Here is a 25,555-nt window from a genome sequence, read left to right as displayed (position 1 = left end):
GGTCATCCAAGCACCGCAAAAGGCCGCCATGCCCTGCACGCCCCTTTTCTCTTTTCATATGCAGATGAGGGTTGAAGCCAACTTTGACCCACTGCTTGGATGACATCACCATATGCAAATCCGTCTTCTGCAGAACTTACCCCAGGAATGCTTGCACTAGTTGTTGCATTTGGTTTGTTGTTTGGGGGTGCTTCAGTATTAGGCAGCCTTCTGCCCTCCCATGTTCATCTGAAAATATGTGTTCTCCCTGCAGTTGTTGTCCCCAGATGAGAGTTCCCTTGTGCTGCCTCAGTTGAATCTCCTTTACTTGACAGAGATGTGCATGAGCAGCGGCCCTCCCCAGCCCTATCCCAAATCATTCTTATTTTGCATAGGAGATACCATGGTCATGAAGATTACTCTCCCAGGGTGAGGTTCATTCATTGCATTCTGGGTATGCTGACCCCTGTGATTTCCCCAAATGTGGGAAACGCGACTGCTTTATTTGTTGGTAGTGGGGGACTGTGTTTGTGTTTTCCTCTGGTCAGCTCTGGTAAAAGTCAAATTTCTTTGTCTCAGATCTTCCTCTAGCCTTGTTCTTCTTTCGAGAGTTTCCTTGTGCTGCCTCAGTTGGATCTCCTTCACTTGACAGGGGGGTGCCCGAGCAGCGACCCTCCCCAGCTCTAGCCCAACTCCTACTTACCTGCCAGGTGAGATACTATGATCATGAAGGTGCTTCTCCCAGGGCAAGGCTCACCCATTGCACTCTGGGTGTGCTGCCCCTGCGATTTCCCCAAATGTGGGAAACTTGACTGCATAATTTGTGTTTCCCCTGGTCAGGTCTCGTATAATTCAGATCTCTTTGTCTCAGGTCTCTCTCCAGCCTAGTTTGCTGTCTGTTTCAACTTCTCTTTTCTTGAGCCGCTCCCTTTTATACTCTTGTGCACTATCCTGACTTCTCCTCCTGTCTGCTTACTTTGTGCCTTCCAATGCGCAATGCAAACTACAGGTAGTGCTGCAGGGCCCACACCCTTTTACTTGCCTAACAGAACAGCTCTGGAGCTGTTACAGTGCCAAGCTGCTGCAAGAAATCAGCTTGAATGCTTCAGGGGATGGGGCATGGCCAACATGAGCCCCACACCGAAGGAGGGTGGGGGTGTTTAATGCGAACTAAGGGTCATCCAAGCGCCGCAAAAGGCCGCCATGCCCTGCATACCCCTTTTCTCTTTTCATATGCAGATGAGGGTTCCAGCCAACTTTGGCCCACTGCTTGGATGACATCACCGTATGCAATTCCGTCTTCTGCAGAACTTCCCCCAGGAATGCTTGTACTAGTTGTTGCATTTGGTTTGTTGTTTGGGGGTGCTTCAGTATTAGGCAGCCTTCTGCCCTCCCATGTTCATCTGAAAATATGTGTTCTCCCTGCAGTTGTTGTCCCCAGATGAGAGTTTCCTTGTGCTGCCTCAGTTGAATCTCCTTTACTTGACAGAGATGTGCATGAGCAGCGGCCCTCCCCAGCCCTATCCCAAATCATACTTTTTTTGCATAGGAGATACCATGGTCATGAAGATTGTTCTCCCAGGGTGAGGTTCATTCATTGCATTTTGGGTATGCTGACCCCTGTGATTTCCCCAAATGTGGGAAACTCGACTGCATTATTTGTGGTAGTGGGGGACTGTGTTTGTGCTTTCCTCTGGTCAGCTCTGGAAAAAGTCAGATTTCTTTGTCTCAGATCTTCCTCTAGCCTTGTTCTTCTTTCGAGAGTTCCCTTGTGCTGCCTCAGTTGGATCTCTTTCACTTGACAGGGGGGTGCCCGAACAGCGACTTTCCCCAGCTCTAGCCCAACTCCTACTTACCTGCCAGGTGAGATACTATGATCATGAAGGTGCTTCTCCCAGGGCAAGGCTCACCCATTGCACTCTGGGTGTGCTGCCCCTGCGATTTCCCCAAATGTGGGAAACTTGACTGCATAATTTGTGTTTCCCCTGGTCGGCTCTCGTATAATTCAGATCTCTTTGTCTCAGGTCTCTCTCCAGCCTAGTTTGCTGTCTGTTTCCACTTCTCTTTTCTTCAGCCGCTCCCTTCTATACCCTTGTGCACTATCCTGACTTCTCCTCCCATCTGCTTACTTTGTGCCTTCCAATGCACAATGCAAACTACAGGTAGTGCTGCAGGGCCCACACCCTTTTACTTGCCTTACAGAGCAGCTCTGGAGCTGTTACAGTGCCCAGCTGCTGCAAGAAATCAGCTTGAATGCTTCAGGGGATGGGGCATGGCCAACATGAGCCCCACACCAAAGGAGGGTGGAGGTGTTTAATGCGAACTAGGGGTCATCCAAGCACCGCAAAAGGCCGCCATGCCCTGCACGCCCCTTTTCTCTTTTCATATGCAGATGAGGGTTGAAGCCAACTTTGACCCACTGCTTGGATGACATCACCGTATGCAAATCCGTCTTCTGCAGAACTTCCCCCAGGAATGCTTGGACTAGTTGTTGCATTTGGTTTGTTGTTTGGGGGTGCTTCAGTATTAGGCAGCCTTCTGCCCTCCCATGTTCATCTGAAAATATGTGTTCTCCCTGCAGTTGTTGTCCCCAGATGAAAGTTCCCTTGTGCTGCCTCAGTTGAATCTCCTTTACTTGACAGAGATGTGCATGAGCAGCGGCCCTCCCCAGCCCTATTCCAAATCATACTTTTTTTGCATAGGAGATACCATGGTCATGAAGATTTTTCTCCCAGGGTGAGGTTCATTCATTGCATTTTGGGTATGCTGACCCCTGTGATTTCCCCAAATGTGGGAAACTTGACTGCATTATTTGTGGTAGTGGGAGACTGTGTTTGTGCTTTCCTCTGGTCAGCTCTGGTAAAAGTCAGATTTCTTTGTCTCAGATTTTCCTTTAGCCTTGTTCTTCTTTCGAGAGTTCCCTTGTGCTGCCTCAGTTGGATCTCCTTCACTTTACAGGGGGGTACCCGAGCAGCGACCCTCCCCAGCTCTAGCCCAACTCCTACTTACCTGCCAGGTGAGATACTATGATCATGAAGGTGCTTCTCCCAGGGCAAGGCTCACCCATTGTACTCTGGGTGTGCTGCTCCTGCGATTTCCCCAAATGTGGGAAACTTGACTGCATAATTTGTGTTTCCCCTGGTCGGCTCTCGTATAATTCAGATCTCTTTGTCACAGGTCTCTCTCCAGCCTAGTTTGCTGTCTGTTTCCACTTCTCTTTTCTTCAGCCGCTCCCTTCTATACCCTTGTGCACTATCCTGACTTCTCCTCCCGTCTGCTTACTTTGTGCCTTCCAATGCACAATGCAAACTACAGGTAGTGCTGCAGGGCCCACACCCTTTTACTTGCCTTACAGAGCAGCTCTGGAGCTGTTACAGTGCCCAGCTGCTGCAAGAAATCAGCTTGAATGCTTCAGGGGCTGGGGCATAGCCAACATGAGCCCCACACCGAAGGAGGGTGGAGGTGTTTAATGCAAACTAGGGGTCAGACAAGCGCCGCAAAAGGCCACCATGCCCTGCACGCCCCTTTTCTGTTTTCATATGCAGACGAGGGTTGAAGCCAACTTTGACCCACTGCTTGGATGACATCACCATATGCAAATCCATCTGCGGCAGGCCTTCCCCCAGGAATGCTTGCACTAGTTGTTGCATTTGGTTTGTTGTTTGGGGGTGCTTCAGTATTAGGCAGCCTTCTGCCCTCCCATGTTCATCTGAAAATATGTGTTCTCCCTGCAGTTGTTGTCCCAAGATGAGAGTTCCCTTTTGCTGCCTCAGTTGAATCTCCTTTACTTGACAGAGATGTGCATGAGCAGCGGCCCTCCCCAGCCCTATTCCAAATCATACTTATTTTGCATAGGAGATACCATGGTCATGAAGATTTTTCTCCCAGGGTGAGGTTCATTCATTGCATTTTGGGTATGCTGACCCCTGTGATTTCCCCAAATGTGGGAAACTTGACTGCATTATTTGTGGTAGTGGGAGACTGTGTTTGTGCTTTCCTCTGGTCAGCTCTGGTAAAAGTCAGATTTCTTTGTCTCAGATTTTCCTTTAGCCTTGTTCTTCTTTCGAGAGTTCCCTTGTGCTGCCTCAGTTGGATCTCCTTCACTTTACAGGGGGGTACCCGAGCAGCGACCCTCCCCAGCTCTAGCCCAACTCCTACTTACCTGCCAGGTGAGATACTATGATCATGAAGGTGCTTCTCCCAGGGCAAGGCTCACCCATTGTACTCTGGGTGTGCTGCTCCTGCGATTTCCCCAAATGTGGGAAACTTGACTGCATAATTTGTGTTTCCCCTGGTCGGCTCTCATATAATTCAGATCTCTTTGTCTCAGGTCTCTCTCCAGCCTAGTTTGCTGTCTGTTTCCACTTCTCTTTTCTTCAGCCGCTCCCTTCTATACCCTTGTGCACTATCCTGACTTCTCCTCCCGTCTGCTTACTTTGTGCCTTCCAATGCACAATGCAAACTACAGGTAGTGCTGCAGGGCCCACACCCTTTTACTTGCCTTACAGAGCAGCTCTGGAGCTGTTACAGTGCCCAGCTGCTGCAAGAAATCAGCTTGAATGCTTCAGGGGATGGGGCATGGCCAACATGAGCCCCACACCAAAGGAGGGTGGAGGTGTTTAATGCGAACTACGGGTCATCCAAGCACCGCAAAAGGCCGCCATGCCCTGCACGCCCCTTTTCTCTTTTCATATGCAGATGAGGGTTGAAGCCAACTTTGACCCACTGCTTGGATGACATCACCGTATGCAAATCCGTCTTCTGCAGAACTTCCCCTAGGAATGCTTGCACTAGTTGTTGCATTTGGTTTGTTGTTTGGGGGTGCTTCAGTATTAGGCAGCCTTCTGCCCTCCCATGTTCATCTGAAAATATGTGTTCTCCCTGCAGTTGTTGACCCAAGATGAGAGTTCCCTTGTGCTGCCTCAGTTGAATCTCCTTTACTTGACAGAGATGTGCATGAGCAGCGGCCCTCCCCAGCCCTATTCCAAATCATGCTTATTTTGCATAGGAGATACCATGGTCATGAAGATTTTTCTCCCAGGGTGAGGTTCATTCATTGCATTTTGGGTATGCTGACCCCTGTGATTTCCCCAAATGTGGGAAACTTGACTGCATTATTTGTGGTAGTGGGAGACTGTGTTTGTGCTTTCCTCTGGTCAGCTCTGGTAAAAGTCAGATTTCTTTGTCTCACATTTTCCTTTAGCCTTGTTCTTCTTTCGAGAGTTCCCTTGTGCTGCCTCAGTTGGATCTCCTTCACTTTACAGGGGGGTACCCGAGCAGCGACCCTCCCCAGCTCTAGCCCAACTCCTACTTACCTGCCAGGTGAGATACTATGATCATGAAGGTGCTTCTCCCTGGGCAAGGCTCACCCATTGTACTCTGGGTGTGCTGCTCCTGCAATTTCCCCAAATGTGGGAAACTTGACTGCATAATTTGTGTTTCCCCTGGTCGGCTCTCGTATAATTCAGATCTCTCTGTCTCAGGTCTCTCTCCAGCCTAGTTTGCTGTCTGTTTCCACTTCTCTTTTCTTCAGCCGCTCCCTTCTATACTCTTGTGCACTATCCTGACTTCTCCTCCCGTCTGCTTACTTTGTGCCTTCCAATGCACAATGCAAACTACAGGTAGTGCTGCAGGGCCCACACCCTTTTACTTGCCTTACAGAGCAGCTCTGGAGCTGTTACAGTGCCCAGCTGCTGCAAGAAATCAGCTTGAATGCTTCAGGGGCTGGGGCATAGCCAACATGAGCCCCACACCGAAGGAGGGTGGAGGTGTTTAATGCAAACTAGGGGTCAGACAAGCGCCGCAAAAGGCCACCATGCCCTGCACGCCCCTTTTCTGTTTTCATATGCAGACGAGGGTTGAAGCCAACTTTGACCCACTGCTTGGATGACATCACCATATGCAAATCCATCTGCGGCAGGCCTTCCCCCAGGAATGCTTGCACTAGTTGTTGCATTTGGTTTGTTGTTTGGGGGTGCTTCAGTATTAGGCAGCCTTCTGCCCTCCCATGTTCATCTGAAAATATGTGTTCTCCCTGCAGTTGTTGTCCCCAGATGAGAGTTCCCTTGTGCTGCCTCAGTTGAATCTCCTTAACTTGACAGAGATGTGCCTGAGCAGCGGCCCACCCCAGCTCTATCCCAAATCATACTTATTTTGCATAGGAGATACCATGGTCATGAAGATTATTCTCCCAGGGTGAGGTTCATTCATTGCATTCTGGGTATGCTGACCCCTGTGATTTCCCCAAATGTGGGAAACTCGACTGCTTTATTTGTGGTAGTGGGGGACTGTGTTTGTGTTTTCCTCTGGTCAGCTCTGGTAAAAGTCAGATTTCTTTGTTTCAGATCTTCCTCTAGCCTTGTTCTTCTTTTGAGAGTTCCCTTGTGCTGCCTCAGTTGGATCTCCTTCACTTGACAGGGGGGTGCCCGAGCAGAGACCCTCCCCAGCTCTAGCCCAACTCCTACTTACCTGCCAGGTGAGATACTATGATCATGATGGTGCTTCTCCCAGGGCAAGGCTCACCCATTGCACTCTGGGTGTGCTGCCCCTGCGATTTCCCCAAATGTGGGAAACTTGACTGCATAATTTGTGTTTCCCCTGGTCGGCTCTCGTATAATTCAGATCTCTTTGTCTCAGGTCTCTCTCCAGCCTAGTTTGCTGTCTGTTTCCACTTCTCTTTTCTTCAGCCGCTCCCTTCTATACCCTTATGCACTATCCTGACTTCTCCTCCCGTCTGCTTACTTTGTGCCTTCCAATGCACAATGCAAACTACAGGTAGTGCTGCAGGGCCCACACCCTTTTAGTTGCCTTACAGAGCAGCTCTGGAGCTGTTACAGTGCCCAGCTGCTGCAAGAAATCTGCTTGAATGCTTCAGGGGATGGGGCATGGCCAACATGAGCCCCACACCAAAGGAGGGTGGAGGTGTTTAATGCGAACTAGGGGTCATCCAAGCACCGCAAAAGGCCGCCATGCCCTGCACGCCCCTTTTCTCTTTTCATATGCAGATGAGGGTTGAAGCCAACTTTGACCCACTGCTTGGATGACATCACCGTATGCAAATCCGTCTTCTGCAGAACTTCCCCCAGGAATGCTTGCACTAGTTGTTGCATTTGGTTTGTTGTTTGGGGGTGCTTCAGTATTAGGCAGCCTTCTGCCCTCCCATGTTCATCTGAAAATATGTGTTCTCCCTGCAGTTGTTGTCCCCAGATGAGAGTTCCCTTGTGCTGCCTCAGTTGAATCTCCTTTACTTGACAGAGATGTGCATGAGCAGCGGCCCTCCCCAGCCCTATTCCAAATCATACTTATTTTGCATAGGAGATACCATGGTCATGAAGATTGTTCTCCCAGGGTGAGGTTCATTCATTGCATTTTGGGTATGCTGACCCCTGTGATTTCCCCAAATGTGGGAAACTTGACTGCATTATTTGTGGTAGTGGGGGACTGTGTTTGTGCTTTCCTCTGGTCAGCTCTGGTAAAAGTCAGATTTCTTTGTCTCAGATTTTCCTCTAGCCTTGTTCTTCTTTCGAGAGTTCCCTTGTGCTGCCTCAGTTGGATCTCCTTCACTTTACAGGGGGGTACCCGAGCAGCGACCCTCCCCAGCTCTAGCCCAACTCCTACTTACCTGCCAGGTGAGATACTATGATCATGAAGGTGCTTCTCCCAGGGCAAGGCTCACCCATTGCTCTGGGTGTGCTGCTCCTGCGATTTCACCAAATGTGGGAAACTTGACTGCATAATTTGTGTTTCCCCTGGTCGGCTCTCGTATAATTCAGATCTCTTTGTCTCAGGTCTCTCTCCAGCCTAGTTTGCTGTCTGTTTCCACTTCTCTTTTCTTGAGCCGCTCCCTTCTATGCCCTTGCGCACTATCCTGACTTCTCCTCCTGTCTGCTTACTTTGTGCCTTCCAACGCACAATGCGAACTACAGGTAGTGCTGCAGGGCCCACACCCTTTTACTTGCCTTACAGAGCAGCTCTGGAGCTGTTACAGTGCCCAGCTGCTGCAAGAAATCAGCTTGAATGCTTCAGGGGCTGGGGCATAGCCAACATGAGCCCCACACCAAAGGAGGGTGGAGGTGTTTAATGCAAACTAGGGGTCAGCCAAGCGCCGCAAAAGGCCACCATGCCCTGCACGCCCCTTTTCTCTTTTCATATGCAGACGAGGGTTGAAGCCAACTTTGACCCACTGCTTGGATGACATCACCATATGCAAATCCATCTGCGGCAGGCCTTCCCCCAGGAATGCTTGCACTAGTTGTTGCATTTGGTTTGTTGTTTGGGGGTGCTTCAGTATTAGGCAGCCTTCTGCCCTCCCATGTTCATCTGAAAATATATGTTCTCCCTGCAGTTGTTGTCCCCAGATGAGAGTTCCCTTGTGTTGCCTCAGTTAAATCTCCTTTACTTGACAGAGATGTGCATGAGCAGCGGCCCTCCCCAGCCCTATTCCAAATCATACTTATTTTGCATAGGAGATACCATGGTCATGAAGATTTTTCTCCCAGGGTGAGGTTTATTCATTGTATTTTGGGTATGCTGACCCCTGTGATTTCCCCAAATGTGGGAAACTTGACTGCATTATTTGTGGTAGTGGGAGGCTGTGTTTGTGATTTCTTCTGGTCAGCTCTGGTAAAAGTCAGATTTCTTTGTCTCAGATTTTCCTTTAGCCTTGTTCTTCTTTCGAGAGTTCCCTTGTGCTGCCTCAGTTGGATCTCCTTCACTTTACAGGGGGGTACCCGAGCAGCGACCCTCCCCAGCTCTAGCCCAACTCCTACTTACCTGCCAGGTGAGATACTATGATCATGAAGGTGCTTCTCCCAGGGCAAGGCTCACCCATTGTACTCTGGGTGTGCTGCTCCTGCGATTTCCCCAAATGTGGGAAACTTGACTGCATAATTTGTGTTTCCCCTGGTCGGCTCTCGTATAATTCAGATCTCTTTGTCTCAGGTCTCTCTCCAGCCTAGTTTGCTGTCTGTTTCCACTTCTCTTTTCTTCAGCCGCTCCCTTCTATACCCTTGTGCACTATCCTGACTTCTCCTCCCGTCTGCTTACTTTGTGCCTTCCAATGCACAATGCAAACTACAGGTAGTGCTGCAGGGCCCACACCCTTTTACTTGCCTTACAGAGCAGCTCTGGAGCTGTTACAGTGGCCAGCTGCTGCAAGAAATCAGCTTGAATGCTTCAGGGGCTGGGGCATAGCCAACATGAGCCCCACACCGAAGGAGGGTGGAGGTGTTTAATGCAAACTAGGGGTCAGTCAAGCGCCGCAAAAGGCCACCATGCCCTGCACGCCCCTTTTCTGTTTTCATATGCAGACGAGGGTTGAAGCCACCTTTGACCAACTGCTTGGATGACATCACCACAAATCCATCTGCGGCAGGCCTTCCCCCAGGAATGCTTGCACTAGTTGTTGCATTTGGTTTGTTGTTTGGGGGTGCTTCAGTATTAGGCAGCCTTCTGCTCCACCCTCCTTTGGTGTGGGGCTCATGTTGGCCATGTCCCATCCCCTGAAGCATTCAAGCAGATTTCTTGCAGCAGCTGGGCACTGTAACAGCTCCAGAGACGCTCTGTAAGGCAAGTAAAAGGGTGTGGGCCCTGCAGCACTACCTGTAGTTTGCATTGTGCATTGGAAGGCACAAAGTAAGCAGACGGGAGGAGAAGTCAGGATAGTGCACAAGGGTATAGAAGGGAGCGGCTGAAGAAAAGAGAAGTGGAAACAGACAGCAAACTAGGCTGGAGAGAGATCTGAGACAAAGAGATCTGAATTATACGAGAGCCGACCAGGGGAAACACAAATTATGCAGTCAAGTTTCCCACATTTGGGGAAATCGCAGGGGCAGCACACCCAGAGTGCAATGGGTGAGCCTTGCCCTGGGAGAAGCACCTTCATGATCATAGTATCTCACCTGGCAGGTAAGTAGGAGTTGGGCTAGAGCTGGGGAGGGTCGCTGCTCGGGCACCCCCCTGTTAAGTGAAGGAGATCCAACTGAGGCAGCACAAGGGAACTCTCGAAAGAAGAACAAGGCTAAAGGAAAATCTGAAACAAAGAAATCTGACTTTTACCAGAGCTGACCAGAAGAAATCACAAACACAGCCTCCCACTACCACAAATAATGCAGTCGAGTTTCCCACATTTGGGGAAATCACAGGGGTCAGCATACCCAAAATGCAATGAATGAACCTCACCCTGGGAGAAAAATCTTCATGACCATGGTATCTCCTATGCAAAATAAGTATGATTTGGAATAGGGCTGGGGAGGGCCGCTGCTCATGCACATCTCTGTCAAGTAAAGGAGATTCAACTGAGGCAGCACAAGGGAACTCTCATCTTGGGACAACAACTGCAGGGAGAACATATATTTTCAGATGAACATGGGAGGGCAGAAGGCTGCCTAATACTGAAGCACCCCCAAACAACAAACCAAATGCAACAACTAGTGCAAGCATTCCTGGGGGAAGGCCTGCCGCAGATGGATTTGCATATGGTGATGTCATCCAAGCAGTTGGTCAAAGTTGGCTTCAACCCTCGTCTGCATATGAAAAGAGAAAAGGGGCGTGCAGGGCATGGTGGCCTTTTGCGGCGCTTGGCTGACCCCTAGTTTGCATTAAACACCTCCACCCTCCTTTGGTGTGGGGCTCATGTTGGCTATGCCCCAGCCCCTGAAGCATTCAAGCTGAATTCTTGCAGCAGCTGGGCACTGTAACAGCTCCAGAGCTGCTCTGTAAGGCAAGTAAAAGGGTGTGGGCCCTGCAGCACTACCTGTAGTTCGCAGATGGATTTGCCGCCATAGAATGCGCCTGCTGAATCGTGTTACAGATCCAGAGAGCAATAGTCTGCTTTGAAGCAGGGGTGCCAATCTTGTTGGCTGCATACAGGACAAACAGTGCTTCTGTTTTTCTGACTCTAGCCGTTCTGGCCACGTAAATTTTCAAAGCCCTGACCACATCAAGGGACTCGGAATCCTCCAAGTCACGCGTAGCCACAGGCATCACAATAGGTTGGTTCATATGAAAGGATGATTCCACTTTTAGCAGGAATTGAGGACGGGTCTGCAATTCCGCTGCCACCGCGCTACAACCCCGGCCGACGCAATTGCCGGTCTGAGTAAGGTACCAGAATGTGTGTAAATGGACTTTAGGGTAACCTCCTGCTTGCGGTCAGCAGGGTCCCTGATGGTAGCCGTATCCTGGGATGGCAGCGCTACCTTTTTGGATAAGCGTGTCAATGCTTTATCCACCCTAGGGGAGGATTCCCACCGTATCCTGTCCATTGGCGGGAAAGGATACGCCATAAGAATCCTTTTGGGAATCTGCAGCTTTTTGTCTGGAGATTCCCAAGCTTTTTCACATAATTCGTTCAACTCATGTGAGGGGGGAAAGGTTATCTCAGGTTTCTTTCCCTTATACATGTGTACCCTCGTGTCAGGGACAGGGGACTCTGTGATGTGCAAAACATCTTTTAGTGCAATAATCATATATCGAATACATTTAGCCAATTTTGGCTGTAACTTTGCATCATCGTAGTCGACACTGGAGTCAGAATCCGTGTCGGTATCTGTGTCAACTATTTGGGATAGTGGGCGCTTTTGAGACCCCGAAGGTCCCTGCGACATAGGGACAGGCATGGGTTGACTCCCTGACTGTTCCCTAGCTTCAGCTTTGTCTAATCTCTTGTGTAATAAGTTTACATTAGCACTTAAAACATTCCACATATCCATCCAGTCAGGTGTCGGCGTTGTCGATGGAGACACCACATTAATTTGCTCCTGCTCCTCTCTAGGAGAGCCTTCTACCTCAGACATGTCGACACACGTGTACCGACACACCATACACTCAGGGAATCCTCTTATCTGAGGACAGTTCCCCAACAAGGCCCTTTGGAGAGACAGAGAGAGAGAGTATGCCAGCACACACCCCAGCGCTATATGACCCAGGAAAAAAACACAATAATTTTATGTTTACCCAGTAGCGCTGTATTTCCATATATATATGCGCCTAATTATGTGCCCCCCTCTTCTTTAAGACCCTCTTTCTACCGTGGTATAAGCAGGGGAGAGTCCGTGGAGCTTCCCCTCAGCGGTGCTGTGGAGAAAATGGCGCTGGTGAGTGCTGAGGGAGAAGCCCCACCCCCTCAGCGACGGGCTTCTGTCCCGCTCAAATATAGTAAAAAAAAGGCGGGGGCTCTTATATATATATACAGTGCCTAGCTGCATATATATTTATTTTGCCAAAGAGAGGTCTATATTGCTGCCCAGGGCGTCCCCCCTGCGCCCTTCACCCTTACACTGACTGCCGTGTGAGAGGTGTATGGGAGCAATGGAGCACAGCTTTACTGCTGTGCGTTACCTCAGTGAAGATCATGAAGTCTTCCGCCGCCTCTGAAGTCTTCTTTTCTTCTCATACTCACCCGGCTTCTATCTTCCGGCTCTGCGAGGGGGACGGCGGCGCGGCGCTGGGACGGACGGCGAGGGTGAGACCTGCGTACCGATCCCTCTGGAGCTAATGCTGTACAGTAGCCTAAGAAGCAGAGCCTATCAACTCACAGAAGTAGGTGTGCATCTCTCCCCTCCGCCCCTCGATGCAGGGAGTCTGTTGCCAGCAGGCTCCCTGAAAATAAAAAAATCTAACAAATATACTTTCTGTCAGGAAACTCAGGAGAGCTCCCTGAAAAGCACCCAGTCTCCTCTGGGCACAGTAGTAAACTGAGGTCTGGAGGAGGGGCATAGAGGGAGGAGCCAGTGCACACCCAGATCTAAAGTCTTTCTTAAAGTGCCCATGTCTCCTGCGGAGCCCGTCTATCCCCCATGGTCCTTACGGAGTCCCCAGCATCCTCTAGGACGTAAGAGAAAAATTATGCTGGCAGAAAAATCCAATTGAGTGATTAAACAGCTCCAGAGCTGCTCTGTAAGGCAAGTAAAAGGGTGTGGGCCCTGCAGCACTACCTGTAGTTTGCATTGTGCATTGGAAGCCTAGTTTGCTGTCTGTTTCCACTTCTTTTTTCTTGAGCCCCTCCCGTCTATACCCTTGTGCACTATCCTGACTTCTCTTCCCGTCTGCTTACTTTGTGCCTTCCAAAGCACAATGCAAACTACAGGTAGTGCTGCAGGGCCCACACCCTTTTACTTGCCTTACAGAGCAGCTCTTGAGCTGTTACAGTGCCCAGCTGCTGCAAGAAATCAGCGTGAATGCTTCAGGGGCTGGGGCATGGCCAACATGAGCCCCACACCGAAGGAGGGTGGGGGTGTTTAATGCGAACTAGGGGTCTCGCACAATGCGAACTACAGGTAGTGCTGCAGGGCCCACACCCTTTTACTTGCCTTACAGAGCAGCTCTGGAGCTGTTACAGTGCCCAGCTGCTGCAAGAAATGTGAACTAGGGGTCAGACAAGTGCCGCAAAAGGCCGCCATGCCCTGCACGCCCCTTTTCTCTTTTCATATGCAGACGAGGGTTGAAGCCAACTTTGACCCACTGCTTGGATGACATCGCCATATGCAAATCCATCTGCTGCAGGCCTTCCCCCAGGAATGCTTGCACTAGTTGTTGCATTTGGTTTGTTGTTTGGGGGTGCTTCAGTATTAGGCAGCCTTCTGCCCTCCCATGTTCATCTGAAAATATGTGTTCTCCCTGCAGTTGTTGTCCCCAGATGAGAGTTCCCTTGTGCTGCCTCAGTTGAATCTCCTTTACTTGACAGAGATGTGCCTGAGCAGCGGCCCTCCCCAGCCCTATCCCAAATCATACTTATTTTGCATAGGAGATACCATGGTCATGAAGACTGTTCTCCCAGGGAGCGGTTCATTCATTGCATTCTGGGTATGCTGACCCCTGTGATTTCCCCAAATGTGGGAAACTCGACTGCATTATTTAATGCGAACTAGGGGTCATCCAAGCACCGCAAAAGGCCGCCATGCCCTGCATACCCCTTTTCTCTTTTCATAAGCAGACGAGGTTTGAAGCCAACTTTGACCCACTGCTTGGATGACATCACTTGCTGCCTTTCCAATGAAGCAAGTTTAATTTAATAATAGGTGAAAAACCATCCCTACAAAGGTGTTAATCAGATACTTGGCTTTGTGGACACTTTTCAGAGCACAAATTTGTTAGCATAAAATAAAGCCAGAAAATGAAGAGCTGTTTAATCACTCAATTGGATTTTTCTGCCAGCATATTTCTTTTTCTCTGCAACCCACTGCTAAATTGTGCTTCCTAGCTGTTTTTATAAAATCACTGAATCAAATCTAACTCTGATTACATCAGAGAAGGCCAGGTACCCTACACCATAACAGGGGGTTTGAAATTTTGACTTGTCTACTTAAAGATCACCAAAATCTGATAACAAGGTCAATTAAGTCTCTGGGTGGGATTGAACCACCAACCTTTTGGTTAATAGCCTTACACACTAACTGATTGCGCCACAGCAACACTTTGCAAAAGTCCATACTGACAAAGGCTAATAAGCATTCATCTAGAACGATTAATAGAAACATTTTAAAAAGTCAATAATGTGGAGAGTTTTTGTAAGATGTTTCTTCCATCAACCAATGAAGAAACACATTGGTACTTTCCCATGATGAGTGAGTGCTTCAGGATCTTTTGCACTTACATGTGCAGCAGAGTACTGTAATGGAAGTGCTGGGTCCATAACCCAGAGGTAGGCAGATTGAAACTATCCTCTGCTATATGCATTTTTTTTTGTTAATTAAAGTAATCCAAAACTGGGATTGATATTTTTGCTCTTTTATTTTTACTTAAAGTACAATAACTTTTACCATTTTAATTTGTTTTAATAGTATATTGACAGTATTGTTTTCTTTCAAAAATCCAATTAATTTTCTTTACCCGATTATTAAAATGGTAATTGACAAAAACAAACTACATTGTCACCAGAAGAGCAATACAAAATGTACAAGTGATATATTAAAATCATCTTTCCAGCTTGAATTTCAATGATGCATTGGGGCAACGATTTTGTGAGAAACATCTTCACCCTTAAATAAAGATTTTCTTAATTCCTTACCTGTGTGCTAATTAGATATCACCTTGTTTTCATATTAAACAGACTTCCACATGAGAAAACAGCAAAGATGCAGTGGCGTTAATGTTTCCTGGTGTCAACCTGTATTATTTCCGTAGATATTGAAATGAGGATGCATCTTGCTGCCTTTCCAATGAAGCAAGTTTAATTTAGTAATAGGTGAAAAACCATCCCTACAAAGATGTTAATCAGATACTTGGCTTTGTGGACACTTTTCTGAGAACAAATTTGTTATCATAAAAATAAAGCCAGAAAATGAAGAGCTGTTTAATCACTCAATTGGATTTTTCTGCCAGCATTTTTCTTTTTCTCTGCAACCCACTGCTAAATTGTGCTTCCTAGCTGTTTTTTTTATAAAATCACTTAATCAAATCTAACTCTGATTACATCAGAGAAGGCCAGGTACCCAACACCATAAGAGGGGGTTTGCAATTTTGACTTGTCTACTTAAATATCACCAAAATCTGATCACAAGGTCAATTACGTCCCTGGGTGGGATTGAACCACCAACCTTTTGATAAATAGCTGAACACACTAACCGATTGCGCCACAGAGACACTTTGCAGAAAATACATACTGACAAAGACTAATAAGCATTCATCTAGAACGTTTCCTAGAAAAACTTTAAAAAGTCAATAATCTGGAGAGTTTTTGTAAGATGTTTCTTCCAGCAACCAATGAAGAAACACATTGGTACTTTCGCATGATGAGTGAGTGCTTCAGGATCTCTTGCACTTACATGTGCAGCAGAGTACTGCAATGGAAGCATGCTGGGCCCATAACCCAGAGGTAGGCAGATTGAAACTATCCTTTGCTATATGCATTATTTTTTTGTACATTAAAGTAATTCATAACTGGGATTGATATTTTAGCTTTTATTTTTACTTAAAGTACAATAACTTTTACCATTTTAATTTGTTTTAATAGTATATTGACAGTATTGTTTTCTTTCAAAAATCCAAGCCACTGCATCTTTGCTGTTTTCTCATATGGAAGTCTGTTTAATGTGAAAACAAGGTGATATCTAATTAGCACACAGGTAAGGAATTAAGAAAATCTTTATTTAAGGGTGAAGATGTTTCTCACAAAATCGTTGCCCCAATGCATCATTGAAATTCAAGCTGGAAAGATGATTTTAATATATCACTTGTACATTTTGTATTGCTCTTCTGGTGACAATGTAGTTTGTTTTTGTCAATTACCATTTTAATAATCGGGTAAAGAAAATTAATTGGATTTTTGAAAGAAAACAATACTGTCAATATACTATTAAAACAAATTAAAATGGTAAAAGTTATTGTACTTTAAGTAAAAATAAAAGCTAAAATATCAATCCCAGTTTTGGATTACTTTAATGAACAAAAAAAATGCATATAGCAAAGGATAGTTTCAATCTGCCTACCTCTGGGTTATGGGCCCAGCATGCTTCCAGTGCAGTACTCTGCTACACATGTAAGTGCAAGAGATCCTGAAGCACTCACTCATCATGCGAAAGTACCAATGTGTTTCTTCATTGGTTGCTGGAAGAAACATCTTACAAAAACTCTCCAGATTATTGACTTTTTAAAGTTTTTCTAGGAAACGTTCTAGATGAATGCTTATTAGTCTTTGTCAGTATGTACTTTTTGCAAAGTGTCTCTGTGGCGCAATCGGTTAGTGTGTTCAGCTATTAATCAAAAGGTTGGTGGTTCAATCCCACCCAGGGACGTAATTGACCTTGTGATCAGATTTTGGTGATATTTAAGTAGACAAGTCAAAATTGCAAACCCCCTCTTATGGTGTAGGGTACCTGGCCTTCTCTGATGTAATCAGAGTTAGATTTGATTAAGTGATTTAAAAAAAAAACAGCTAGGAAGCACAATTTAGCAGTGGGTTGCAGAGAAAAAGAAAAATGCTGGCAGAAAAATCCAATTGAGTGATTAAACAGCTCTTCATTTTCTGGCTTTATTTTTATAACAAATTTGTTCTCTGAAAAGTGTCCACAAAGCCAAGTATCTGATTAACATCTTTGTAGGGATGGTTTTTCACCTATTACTAAATTAAACTTGCTTCATTGGAAAGGCAGCAAGATGCATCCTCATTTCAATATCTACTGAAATAATACAGGTTGACACCAGGAAACATCAACGCCACTGCATCCTTGCTGCTTTCTCATGTGGAAGTCTGTTTAATGTGAAAACAAGGAGATATCTAATTAGCACACAGGTAAGGAATTAAGAAAATCTTTATTTAAGGGTGAAGATGTTTCTCACAAAATCGTTGCCCCAATGCATCATTGAAATTCAAGCTGGAAAGATGATTTTAATATATCACTTGTACATTTTGTATTGCTCTTCTGGTGACAATGTAGTTTGCTTTTGTCAATTACCATTTTAATAATCGGGTAAAGAAAATTAATTGGATTTTTGAAAGAAAACAATACTGTCAATATACTATTAAAACAAATTAAAATGGTAAAAGTTATTGTACTTTAAGTAAAAATAAAAGAGCAAAAATATCAATCCCAGTTTTGGATTACTTTAATTAACAAAAAAAAATGCATATAGCAGAGGATAGTTTCAATCTGCCTACCTCTGGGTTATGGACCCAGCATGCTTCCATTACAGTACTCTGCTGCACATGTAAGTGCAAGAGATCCTGAAGCACTCACTCATCATGGGAAAGTACCAATGTGTTTCTTCATTGGTTGATGGAAGAAACATCTTACAAAAACTCTCCACATTATTGACTTTTTAAAATGTTTCTAGGAATCGTTCTAGATGAATGCTTATTAGCCTTTGTCAGTATCTACTTTTGCAAAGTGTTGCTGTGGCGCAATCAGTTAGTGTGTAAGGCTATTAACCAAAAGGTTGGTGGTTCAATTCCACCCAGGGACTTAATTGACCTTGTTATCAGATTTTGGTGATCTTTAAGTAGACAAGTCAAAATTTCAAACCCCCTGTTATGGTGTAGGGTACCTGGCCTTCTCTGATGTAATCAGAGTTAGATTTGATTCAGTGATTTTATAAAAACAGCTAGGAAGCACAATTTAGCAGTGGGTTGCAGAGAAAAAGAAATATGCTGGCAGAAAAATCCAATTGAGTGATTAAACAGCTCTTCATTTTCTGGCTTTATTTTTATGCTAACTAATTTGTTCTCTGAAAAGTGTCCACAAAGCCAAGTATCTGATTAACATATTTGTAGGGATGGTTTTTCACCTATTACTAAATTAAACTTGCTTCATTGGAAAGGCAGCAAGATGCATCCTCATTTCAATATCTACTGAAATAATACAGGTTGACACCAGGAAACATTAACGCCACTGCATCCTTGCTGCTTTCTCATGTGGAAGTCTGTTTAATGTGAAAACAAGGTGATATCTAATTAGCACACAGGTAAGGAATTAAGAAAATCTTTATTTAAGGGTGAAGATGTTTCTCACAAAATCGTTGCCCCAATGCATCATTGAAATTCAAGCTGGAAAGATGATTTTAATATATCACTTGTACATTTTGTATTGCTCTTCTGGTGACAATGTAGTTTGTTTTTGTCAATTACCATTTTAATAATAGGGTAAAGAAAATTAAGTGGATTTTTGAAAGAAAACAATACTGTCAATATACTATTAAAACAAATTAAAATGGTAAAAGTTATTGTACTTTAAGTAAAAATAAAAGCTAAAATATCAATCCCAGTTTTGGATTACTTTAATGAACAAAAAAAAATGCATATAGCAAAGGATAGTTTCAATCTGCCTACCTCTGGGTTATGGGCCCAGCATGCTTCCATTGCAGTACTCTGCTGCACATGTAAGTGCAAGAGATCCTGAAGCACTCACTCATCATGCGAAAGTACCAATGTGTTTCTTCATTGGTTGCTGGAAGAAACATCTTACAAAAACTCTCCAGATTATTGACTTTTTAAAGTTTTTCTAGGAAACGTTCTAGATGAATGCTTATTAGTCTTTGTCAGTATATAGTTTTTGCAAAGTGTCTCTGTGGCGCAATCGGTTAGTGTGTTCAGCTATTAATCAAAAGGTTGGTGGTTCAATCCCACCCAGGGACGTAATTGACCTTGTGATCAGATTTTGGTGATATTTAAGTAGACAAGTCAAAATTGCAAACCCCCTCTTATGGTGTAGGGTACCTGGCCTTCTCTGATGTAATCAGAGTTAAATTTGATTAAGTGGTTTTATAAAAAAACAGCTAGGAAGCACAATTTAGCAGTGGGTTGCAGAGAAAAAGAAAAATGCTGGCAGAAAAATCCAATTGAGTGATTAAACAGCTCTTCATTTTCTGGCTTTATTTTTATGATAACAAATTTGTTCTCTGAAAAGTGTCCACAAAGCCAAGTATCTGATTAACATCTTTGTAGGGATGGTTTTTCACCTATTACTAAATTAAACTTGCTTCATTGGAAAGGCAGCAAGATGCATCCTCCTTTCAATATCTACGGAAATAATACAGGTTGACACCAGGAAACATTAACGCCACTGCATCTTTGCTGTTTTCTCATGTGGAAGTCTGTTTAATGTGAAAACAAGGTGATATCTAATTAGCACACAGGTAAGGAATTAAGAAAATCTTTATTTAAGGGTGAAGATGTTTCTCACAAAATCGTTGCCCCAATGCATCATTGAAATTCAAGCTGGAAAGATGATTTTAATATATCACTTGTACATTTTGTATTGCTCTTCTGGTGACAATGTAGTTTGTTTTTGTCAATTACCATTTTAATAATCGGGTAAAGAAAATTAAGTGGATTTTTGAAAGAAAACAATACAGTCAATTATAAGGGCACGGTCGTGCCCTTATATTAAGGCTGAATCGAACAAACGGAATTCTCCCATAGGGAACTTCTGAGATGGGGGCATGGTGTTTGAGGGGCTACACCTCAAAACTGATTGGACGTACTGAGCTGAAATTTGGTATGGACGCGTAGAATCGTCACCCGCTGCTGCAGGACAAATTTCAGGGCAAAATAATAAAAAATGAGAAATTGGGAGTAAGCTAAATTTCCAACTGTCAGTTTTTTTCTGCCACTCCCTCTGTGGCTTTTTGACAACGTTTTCCCATAGAGTGAATGAAGATTTTTTTGGGAAGGCATAAGTCAGGATAGAGGACGAATTAAGACTTGGGGTTTGTTTTACTAGATAGAGTATGCCCCAGTGCAGTGCCTTTTGGGTTTGTGGTTTTTCAGAAAGTTATAGGGTTTTTTTAATTAAGAGAAATATGCCCCATTATAGAGATAGGGCATTTCAATTTGTTGCGCCTGCGCAGTGACCGCCAGCAGGGGGTGTACAGAGAGTAGCTCTGGCAGTTGGGCACGAGGAGACAGAGCGGGAAGGAGTCACGTGGAGCTGCAGGAGGACAGCCAGCGGTTCCCGGCGTGTGAGTTCATTGAGGTCCATGAAGCGGGAGGAGATCGCCGGAGCTGCGTAGCACTGGGTGAGTTCTGTCAGGCAGCCCACCGCTGTGTACCCAGCTTCCACTTCTCCCCCGCGTGTCCGGCCACCCCCTCTCCTCCCGCTGTGTCCGGCCACCCCCCCTCCTCCCGCTGTGTCCGGCCACCCCCCTCCTCCCGCTGTGTCCGGCCACCCCCCCTCCTCCCGCTGTGTCCGGCCACCCCCCCTCCTCCTCTCTGCTGTGTGTCCGTTCTCCCCCCGCACTCCCTGCTGTGTGTCCGTCCCCCCCCCGCCCTCCCTGCTGTCCGTCCCCCCCGCCCTCCCTGCAGCGCCTGACACACGCACACGCAGCGCCTGACACACACGCACACACGCAGCACCTGACACACACACACAGACGCAGCACCTGACACTCACACGGACCTGACACACACGCACACACTCACACGCAGCGCCTTACACACACAGACACGCAGCGCCTGACACACACAGACACGCAGCGCCTGACACACACACACTCACGCACCTGACACACACACTCACGCACCTGACACACACACACACACTCACGCACCTGACACACACACACTCACGCACCTGACACACGCACACTCACGCACCTGACACACGCACACGGCACGCAGCACCTGACACACACACACAGCACCTGACACACACACACGCAGCACCTGACACACAGACATGCAGCGCCTGACACACACATGCAGACATGCAGCACCTGACACACACACGCAGACACGCAGCACCTGACACACACACACACACACACACACACGCAGCACCTGACACACACACGCAGACACGCAGCACCTGACACACACACACACACACACACACAGCACCTGACACACACACACACACACACACACACACACGCAGCACCTGACACAGACATGCAGCGCCTGACACACACGCAGACATGCAGCACCTGACACACACATGCAGCACCTGACAGACACACACACACACACACATGCAGCACCTGACACACCCACACACACAGACATGCAGCACCTGACACACCCACACACACACGCAGCACCTGACACACATACATACATACATGTGGCATTTAACGCACACACGCACAGCACCTGACACACAATCATATACACTCAGAGCACCTAACACACACATACACTCGCAGCACCTCACACACACTCGTATACACACGCAGCACCTGCCACTCACACATATATACACATGTAGCACCTGCCACTCCCACATACATGAACAGCACCTAACACACACATATATACATGCAGCACCTGACACACACATACACGTGCAGCACCTGACAGTCACACACATACAGATGCGACACAAACACATACACGCTCAACACCTGACACCCACGTGGCAGCTGACGCATACAAATGCAGCACCTGAGATACACACATATACACGTGCAGCACCTGAGACACACACATACACGTACAGCACCTGACACACACACACATGTATGTACACGCGCGGCTCCAGGCACACACATACGTACGTACACACGCGGAATTTAACACACACACACACATACACGTGCGGCACCTGACACACATGTACGAACACGCGCGGCTCCTGACACACACACACACACGCGTGGCTCCTGACACACACACACATGTACGAACACGCGCGGCTCCTGACACACACACGTATATACGTATACGCACGGCACCTGACACCTACACGTATGTACGTATACGCACGGCTCCTGACACCCACACGCATGTACACGCGCGGCTCCTGGCACACACACACACGTACGTACACGCGCGGCACCTGACACACGCCTGTACGTACACACATGCACAGCACCTGACATACACACATGTAGGTACGCGCCACCTGACACACACACACACACGTACACGCACGACACTTGACACACACGTACGTACACGCACGGCACTGACACGTATGTACGCGCACGGCACCTGACACTCACGTACATACTAGTGATGAGTGGGTTCGGTTCGTCGGAATCCGAACCCCCCGAACTTCACCCATTTTACACGGGTCCGAGGCAGGTTCGAACCTTCCCGCCTTGCTCGGCTAGCCCGAGCGCGCACGAACGTCATCATCCCGCTGTCGGATTCTCGCGAGATTCGGATGTCTGCATTCGTGGAAAGGGATCCCATGTGTAAACATGGGACCCCTTTCAGTCCGTCTGGTCCGGGTGTTCGGTTTGTTGTTTTGCCAAGTACGTGGATTTAATCTGGAACCTGGATCAGGTGAGTATAATTATCTTTTATTTTCAGGTACCCGTGGATTCTACTTGGAGAAGAGGACCGACTGCTTCATGTCAACATAGGTAAGTATGGGTGTGTCGGCAGGTGGGAAATAAAGTTATATTTTTACGGTGTCTGTGTCCTGTTTTTATTTGGGTATTTTTTCCCCAGTAGAACTACAGGTACCAGCGGGCCCGTTTTTCTCCTGCATGCTGGTACTTGTGGTTCTCCAAGTACCAGCTTGCGGGGGAGGCTTGCTGGGACTTGTAGTACTACTAGAAAAAACAATATTATTTAAATTTTCTCAAGGCTATCAGCCTCCCATCCGCAGCCCTTGGATGGGGGGGACAGCCTCGGGCTTCACCCCTGGCCCTTGGGTGGCTGGGGGGGACCCCTTGATTGAAGGGGTCCCCACTCCCCAAGGGTACCCCGGCCAGGGGTGACTAGTTGGATATTTAATGCCACGGCCGCAGGGCACTGTATAAAAGTGACCCCCGGCTGTGGCATTATCTGTCCAGCTAGTGGAGCCCGATGCTGGTGTAAAAAATACGGGGGACCCCTACTCTTTTTGTTCCCCGTATTTTTTGCACCAGCACCAGGCGCAGAGCCCGGTGCTGGTTTTAAAAATACGGGGGATCCCCTGTCCGTTTTTCCCCCAGATTTTTAGAACCAGGACCGGCTCGAAGAGCCCGAGGCTCGTTATGCTTTGGAGGGGGGACCCACGCAATTTTTTTTCGGGTTTTTCACATTCCATTTAAAAAATAAATAATATTTTAAAAAATATATAAATAATACTTGTGCCTCCAAAAAAGACAAACCAAGTACCTAATCCCTTCTAATATAAATAGATATGCTATTACCAAAAAAAAAAAACTGCAAAAAAAAAACATGTTTTTTAATTTTTTTTATTAGATTCCGCCAGCAAAGTGTGGCGGATTGAAAATGACGAATTTACTGTTTAAAAGCACTGTTGTCGAATTTACAAACTTCAATTGAATATACTTTTGTCGAATTGCCGCATTTGTACCATTGCAGAAAAGTCGAATTTGTCAAATGTCGAATTTTAAAGTCGAATTTTGAAAGCGTGTAAGAATAGGCTCCGTCCCCTTCTACCCCTGTACCTTGCTCTCTCCTGTCTGTGCTCTCTCCCGTCTGTAGGACTAGGCCCCGCCCCCTTCTTACCCTCCTGTGACTGCTCTCTCCTGACAAGTGGACCAGGCCTGCCCCCTACACGCTGCTGGTGTCTTCATTGTTACTTGGTCTGGAGCTCCGTTGGGGAGAGAACTCACGTGAGCTCATTAAGAATGAGGAACTGGGATGTTTTAATTTTATTGTGAGTAGTGTAGTGTGGTGATGTAGTATGTTGTATGGGGGGTATAGTGTAATTATGAAGTGCAGCATATGGGAGGGCTGTAGCATAGTGATGTAGTGTGGCATATGGGTGGTGGTAGCGCATAGGCGTGCGTACAGGGGGTGCCTGGTGCGCACAGGCACTCCCTAATGTCCAGCACCGCTGCACGCCACGCTTGCTGTAGCACAGTGATCGCTGAGTGTGTGATCGGTGGAGCCTAGCCTGCAGCTCATTTCCGTACCTCCCACCACCGCTGCACCCGACCCCCCTCTGCCTGCTGCTAATACTATGCTGAGTGCATTCATCGGCGGCCTCACTGGGGGGACTGGCGTCACCTTGCAATGTGACATGGTGATGTCCGCCCATGCTCTCCTCCCGCCCACCTGTGCTTTCCTCCTGCTGCGGTCTCTCAGTCCTAGTGTGCCGCGGCCGCCACACCACTGGCAGTGTTCCTCTAGGAGGGACTGGGAGCTGCTGGCAGACACATTCTGCTGAGACTTACTTGTCAGTGCGGGTTCCGGACGGCAGGCGGCGGGTGGGAGGGCAGACGGGGAGCAGGTGTCACAAGGAGTGTGTGGGTAACTAATTCACAATACTTCCGCTCAACGTGGCACTGCTGGTCCTTCATCTCCCATGTCTCTTCACCAGGTGGCGGGCGGCCCGGAAATTAAGTGATGTGTTGTGCAGCAGTCAGTGTGAAGTGACTGTGAGTAACACTGGTGGTGCTGATGATGCTGCTGCAGAATCTGGAAGCAATTAATTCATAAATATAATGTACTCTATCAGTGTTTCTCTGACGTCCTAGTGGATGCTGGGAACTCCATAAGGACCATGGGGATTAGCGGCTCCGCTGGAGACTGGGCACAAAAGTAAAGCTTTAGGACTACCTGGTGTGCACTGGCTCCTCCCCCTATGACAATCCTCCAAGCCTCAGTTAGATTTTTGTGCCCGGCCGAGAAGGGTGCACACTAGGGGCTCTCCTGAGCTTCTTAGTGAAAGTTTAGTTTTAGGTTTTTTATTTTCAGTGAGACCTGCTGGCAACAGGCTCACTGCATCGAGGGACTAAGGGGAGAAGAAGCGAACTCACCTGCGTGCAGAGTGGATTGGGCTTCTTAGGCTACTGGACACCATTAGCTCCAGAGGGACCGAACACAGGCCCAGCCTCGGAGCTCGGTCCCAGAGCCGCGCCGCCGGCCCCCTTACAGAGCCAGAAGCAAGAAGAGGTCCGGAAAATCGGCGGCAGAAGACATCCTGTCTTCACCAAGGTAGCGCACAGCACTGCAGCTGTGCGCCATTGCTCCTCAGCACACTTCACACTTCGGTCACTGAGGGTGCAGGGCGCTAGGGGGGGGGCGCCCTGAGCAGCAATAGAAACACCTTGGCTGGCGAAAATACATCACATATAGCCCCCAGGGCTATATGGATGAATTTTAACCCCTGCCAGATTCCACAGAAAAACGGGAGAAAAGGCCGCCGAGAAGGGGGCGGAGCCTATCTCCTCAGCACACTGGCGCCATTTTCTCTCACAGCTCCGTTGGAGGGAAGCTCCCTGGCTCTCCCCTGCAGTT

At 47.2% G+C, this 25,555-nt stretch overlaps 17 non-coding genes and 2 pseudogenes across 17 annotated transcripts; 17 read left to right on the top strand and 2 right to left on the bottom strand.

The window, feature by feature from the left end:
- The first annotated feature begins 357 nt into the window (after positions 1-357).
- Positions 358-522, top strand: LOC135038007 (U1 spliceosomal RNA). The gene has a single exon (XR_010232438.1). It is a non-coding gene; the product is annotated as a U1 spliceosomal RNA (small nuclear RNA).
- Positions 523-674: 152 nt separating this feature from the next.
- Positions 675-837, top strand: LOC135037976 (U1 spliceosomal RNA). The gene has a single exon (XR_010232410.1). It is a non-coding gene; the product is annotated as a U1 spliceosomal RNA (small nuclear RNA).
- Positions 838-1,511: 674 nt separating this feature from the next.
- On the top strand, positions 1,512-1,675 carry LOC135038039 (U1 spliceosomal RNA). The gene has a single exon (XR_010232464.1). It is a non-coding gene; the product is annotated as a U1 spliceosomal RNA (small nuclear RNA).
- Positions 1,676-1,827: 152 nt separating this feature from the next.
- LOC135037967 (U1 spliceosomal RNA) lies at positions 1,828-1,990 on the top strand. Its single transcript, XR_010232401.1, has one exon. It is a non-coding gene; the product is annotated as a U1 spliceosomal RNA (small nuclear RNA).
- Positions 1,991-2,664: 674 nt separating this feature from the next.
- On the top strand, positions 2,665-2,828 carry LOC135038067 (U1 spliceosomal RNA). Its single transcript, XR_010232492.1, has one exon. It is a non-coding gene; the product is annotated as a U1 spliceosomal RNA (small nuclear RNA).
- Positions 2,829-2,980: 152 nt separating this feature from the next.
- LOC135037987 (U1 spliceosomal RNA) lies at positions 2,981-3,143 on the top strand. The gene has a single exon (XR_010232421.1). It is a non-coding gene; the product is annotated as a U1 spliceosomal RNA (small nuclear RNA).
- Positions 3,144-3,817: 674 nt separating this feature from the next.
- LOC135038055 (U1 spliceosomal RNA) lies at positions 3,818-3,981 on the top strand. The gene has a single exon (XR_010232480.1). It is a non-coding gene; the product is annotated as a U1 spliceosomal RNA (small nuclear RNA).
- Positions 3,982-4,133: 152 nt separating this feature from the next.
- On the top strand, positions 4,134-4,275 carry LOC135038006 (U1 spliceosomal RNA; annotated as a pseudogene).
- A 695-nt stretch (positions 4,276-4,970) lies between these two features.
- On the top strand, positions 4,971-5,134 carry LOC135038065 (U1 spliceosomal RNA). The gene has a single exon (XR_010232490.1). It is a non-coding gene; the product is annotated as a U1 spliceosomal RNA (small nuclear RNA).
- Positions 5,135-5,286: 152 nt separating this feature from the next.
- On the top strand, positions 5,287-5,449 carry LOC135037979 (U1 spliceosomal RNA). The gene has a single exon (XR_010232413.1). It is a non-coding gene; the product is annotated as a U1 spliceosomal RNA (small nuclear RNA).
- Positions 5,450-6,123: 674 nt separating this feature from the next.
- LOC135038047 (U1 spliceosomal RNA) lies at positions 6,124-6,287 on the top strand. Its single transcript, XR_010232472.1, has one exon. It is a non-coding gene; the product is annotated as a U1 spliceosomal RNA (small nuclear RNA).
- Positions 6,288-6,439: 152 nt separating this feature from the next.
- LOC135037984 (U1 spliceosomal RNA) lies at positions 6,440-6,602 on the top strand. Its single transcript, XR_010232418.1, has one exon. It is a non-coding gene; the product is annotated as a U1 spliceosomal RNA (small nuclear RNA).
- A 674-nt stretch (positions 6,603-7,276) lies between these two features.
- LOC135038036 (U1 spliceosomal RNA) lies at positions 7,277-7,440 on the top strand. The gene has a single exon (XR_010232461.1). It is a non-coding gene; the product is annotated as a U1 spliceosomal RNA (small nuclear RNA).
- A 152-nt stretch (positions 7,441-7,592) lies between these two features.
- On the top strand, positions 7,593-7,753 carry LOC135038014 (U1 spliceosomal RNA). Its single transcript, XR_010232442.1, has one exon. It is a non-coding gene; the product is annotated as a U1 spliceosomal RNA (small nuclear RNA).
- A 674-nt stretch (positions 7,754-8,427) lies between these two features.
- On the top strand, positions 8,428-8,591 carry LOC135038064 (U1 spliceosomal RNA). Its single transcript, XR_010232489.1, has one exon. It is a non-coding gene; the product is annotated as a U1 spliceosomal RNA (small nuclear RNA).
- Positions 8,592-8,743: 152 nt separating this feature from the next.
- On the top strand, positions 8,744-8,906 carry LOC135037986 (U1 spliceosomal RNA). The gene has a single exon (XR_010232420.1). It is a non-coding gene; the product is annotated as a U1 spliceosomal RNA (small nuclear RNA).
- An 824-nt stretch (positions 8,907-9,730) lies between these two features.
- Positions 9,731-9,893, bottom strand: LOC135037966 (U1 spliceosomal RNA). The gene has a single exon (XR_010232400.1). It is a non-coding gene; the product is annotated as a U1 spliceosomal RNA (small nuclear RNA).
- A 152-nt stretch (positions 9,894-10,045) lies between these two features.
- On the bottom strand, positions 10,046-10,209 carry LOC135038058 (U1 spliceosomal RNA). Its single transcript, XR_010232483.1, has one exon. It is a non-coding gene; the product is annotated as a U1 spliceosomal RNA (small nuclear RNA).
- Positions 10,210-13,706: 3,497 nt separating this feature from the next.
- LOC135038012 (U1 spliceosomal RNA) lies at positions 13,707-13,885 on the top strand (annotated as a pseudogene).
- The last annotated feature ends 11,670 nt before the right edge of the window (positions 13,886-25,555 follow it).

The sequence above is a fragment of the Pseudophryne corroboree genome, unplaced genomic scaffold (genome assembly GCF_028390025.1).
Source record: "Pseudophryne corroboree isolate aPseCor3 unplaced genomic scaffold, aPseCor3.hap2 scaffold_697, whole genome shotgun sequence".
NCBI lineage: Eukaryota > Metazoa > Chordata > Amphibia > Anura > Myobatrachidae > Pseudophryne > Pseudophryne corroboree.
This window is presented reverse-complemented; position numbering and strand designations above follow the sequence as displayed.